Genomic DNA, 3,290 nt, shown 5'->3' with positions numbered 1-3,290 from the left:
CACACACACACACACACACACACACACACACACACACACACACACACACACACACACACACACACACACACACACACAAAAATGTTGAGGGGGGAGGTGGGGAAGCATTGTTAAACTAATTTAATGTAGTGCAATCAAGCTTTAAAAATCCTCCATATACAGCTGAAGACTTTGATTATGCTGCCAACTGAGCTCAGAGGCATCTGTGATTGATCGCCTGACAAATACAAGATAATTACCAAGACACTGGCTGCAATTGAAGGATTGGTGGACATCCAATAGCCTATTGCATTGAGTATGATTAATTGAAATGCCACACTCATACAGGGGTTAAACAATGAAACTGAAACACCTGTCATTTGGCCAATCTTCATTAATTGCACATTGCACCAGTAAGAGCAGAGTGTGAAGGTTCAATTAGCAGGGTAAGAACACAGTTTTGCTCAAAATGTTGCAACGCACACAACATTATGGGTGACATACCATTCAAAAGAGGACAAATTGTTGGTGCATGTCTTGCTGGCACATCTGTGACCAAGACATCAAGTCTTTGTGATGTATCAAGAGCCACGCTATCCAGGGGTAATGTCAGCATACCACCAAGAAGGACGAACCACATCCAACAGGATTAACTGTGGACACAAGAGGAAGCTGTCTGAAAGGGATGTTATGGTCCGAAACCAGGTGTTTCGCTTTCATTGTCCAACCCCTGTAGGTCAACATTGCATTGGATAGCTAGGATAGTATCAACAAAGATGGGTGTAACTGGGGGAACAGAGGGATTTGTGAAACATCCTTGACATCATAGTACAGAGAAAAATAGGGATGGGTGAACCAAGAGGAACATTGTGATCTGAAAAACATACAGTAGGCACCAGGAAACATAAGGATGGGTGTACTGTAAGTACTGGGGAATATAGGTACCAGGAAGCATTAGAATGGGTGTACCGGGGACAGCACAGGTACGAGTGAACATAGAGATTCGAGGAACATAGGTACCAGGAAACATGTGGATGGGTGTACTGAGAGTAGTGCAAAAAGGTCTCAGTGACACAGGGATCACACAGACCATTGTCACAGAGTCCTGTCACCATTTTGTGGTGGTTGAGCTGGTTGTGCCCAGTTAGGACTTCAGCCAGTGTATTTAAAGTTTTCCCTGTCAGGGTGATGAGAGAACAATCCAAACCTGATTTGGACTGTTTATCACTTCCCAGTATAGTCCGTCAGTTCCCTCCAGCGGATTGAGTGTTGATGTCTAATCCAGGTCGGTAGGTCAGTCCTCCAGACCAGTGGTTCCCAAACTTTTCAGCTTTTGACCCACAAAATAACAGTAGCAGAGACCTGTGCCCCCAGATATTTTTGGATGAAAAACATTTGTATCAGGTCAACAAAACATGGGCATAGTAACAATATTTTTATACTACATTTATCCATTTTAAATATACTACTCTCACTCCTTTGTAACAACTAAGGCAACAACGTAATAAATTCAGAAAATATTTTCAGGACCCCACCTTGATGTTTCGGGACCCCACTTTGGGTTTCGACCCCAACTTTGGGAAACACTGCTCCAGACTGTTGATGAAATGTCTGCAACGGCATGTCACGTATTGTCTGTAAATTACAAGGATTTCAGGCCATTTTCCAGGTATGGATGTAGAGGGTAATCTTGTGGATTTTTTTTTTCCAAAAACTTAGCTTCAAATTTATTTTACCTCTCCCCTCTGTCCCTTCTCCTCTGCGCTGCAGATTCTGCAGCCGACAGTCTGCTTTCACCCACTCCTTGGGTCAAGATACAGCTAAACTTTCAAAGGTGTTTGCATGGATGCAATGGACTCTGGTCCTTTGACGTTGGCCTGATTGCCAGCTTGAGGGTGGTCAGCTCTTTTGTAACTATTGATGCCAGTATGTCCTAGTACACATTTAACAGTAACACTGTTGTCTCTCAGTTGATTGAATGTTTTGGCACACTCCCAAGCAAGTAATGACATGAAGTGTATCCCTTTGAGACCTCTATTTGCAGCTTGACTATCTGTGTATAAAAAATTATTTTTGTGTACACTGAAGGTCTACGAGAGATGCCACACTGATGGATTGCAAATATCTCAGCTTGAGATACAGTTGCAAAACCAATGTGTATCTGTGTTCTCTTCCACTCTGGTTGTGCAAAATCAGCACTCCTGCATCTACTGACCCCTTCAGAATGGATCCATCTGTAAAACAGTAGAAATGATGGGTAGGTGCATTATGTTCACCATAGAGATCTATCTTTAATCTCTGTCTTATAAAGTGGCTCAAATTTGTATTTTTTGGCTATTTTGTCTGTGGTCTGTCTCAGGTCCGATAGTTACTGGAACATCAACAACTGCCCAGTCCCAGATTCTAATGTGCTCACTTCCCTAAGATATATAAATCAATTGGAGTAGGGATATGTTTGCAGGTGCCATAAGGATTCGGGGAACAAAAGTACCAGGAAACACAGGGATGACCCCCAATCCCTGACTTGTACTTTTCAGCAAATTTTTTCCTCAGTTGAATTAGGTTTGTCACTTTAAAGGGGGTAAACATTTATGCACTTATTTTACATTATATTTTGTATTTATTTTGTATTAGTTTGGTTTCACTTTTACACTGAAGTTTTTTAAAGTCTTTTGTAAAGTAGCTGATTTTGACCATGACTGATTTTTGACAGCTATAAAAGATAAGAACATTGAAGAGGGTGAATACTTTTTTACAATTGCTGTATATGCTCTGTTTCTTGTTTATATCAAAACAACACTTTGAAAAGCTTTGCTTTTACTTGTTGGGGCAGATTGAATTAGACATTTGGCGTCACAGTATGAAACTCTAGCCCTTTTCTTTGAAGGGGGAAAAAAGCCATGATAAGAAAGTATGAAAACAAGCAGGAACTCTTGGTTTACTCTAAAACAAATGTGGTGAATTAATATGTTTAAAAAACATAAACACAAAAGGTGTGAAAAATGGTGTAATGGATTCTTACAGAAGGCAGGAAAAACACAAATAATGAGGTCAAGGCTCGTCCTCTGAAACTTTTATCATCTGAAATTCTTTGTTAGTTTGTGGCCAAATGACAGAGATATGAATCATGGTTTATGAGTAAAAACGGGAAATGAATATAAAAAGATGAAAGCAGCCGTAAAACTTTTCACACTTCAGTGCTGTTTGAAAATTACACCTAATTGATTTGATTTATCATCTGTCAAAACACTGTCACCCTCAACTGTGAAAACAGTAAATCTGATGTATTAATTTTTGACATAAATATATGC

This window comes from Austrofundulus limnaeus, unplaced genomic scaffold, assembly GCF_001266775.1.
Source record: "Austrofundulus limnaeus strain Quisiro unplaced genomic scaffold, Austrofundulus_limnaeus-1.0 Scaffold42, whole genome shotgun sequence".
Taxonomy (NCBI): Eukaryota; Metazoa; Chordata; class Actinopteri; order Cyprinodontiformes; family Rivulidae; genus Austrofundulus; species Austrofundulus limnaeus.
This window is presented reverse-complemented; position numbering follows the sequence as displayed.